Here is a 450-nt window from a genome sequence, read left to right on the forward strand (position 1 = left end):
TTAATTTAGTGTTTCAATTCCTCACACTGAGCCAATTCATTTCAGGGGTGACTCTGTACTTTCCCTTCCCGAGGAAATCTGTCACCGATGTGACTTTTGCACACAGATTGCGCGTTACAACAGTTAGAAGATCCCAAGTGTTATTTCTGGTTGCACTTGGCTTGCTGGGGGAAGGAAGTGCAAAAAGAACACCGGGGGGTGGTTCTATGATGATTCTATGATGCTGAACTGCAGCCTTTACCCAGCTGCTCCATGGAGCATCCCTGCAAAGGTGTCTGGGATCCCAAACCCACATGGATTTCATGTTATCATAGAAACCCAGACTGATTTGGGTTGGAAGGACCTTAAAGCTCATCCAGTTCAACACCCCTGCCACAGACAGGGACACCTCCTAACTGCTATCCTAAATTTACCTGTAGGTGACTTGCTACCCTTTTTCCTCTTTAAAAG

This window comes from Nestor notabilis, unplaced genomic scaffold (genome assembly GCF_000696875.1).
Source record: "Nestor notabilis isolate BGI_N333 unplaced genomic scaffold, ASM69687v1 scaffold14187, whole genome shotgun sequence".
In the NCBI taxonomy this organism is placed as follows: domain Eukaryota; kingdom Metazoa; phylum Chordata; class Aves; order Psittaciformes; family Psittacidae; genus Nestor; species Nestor notabilis.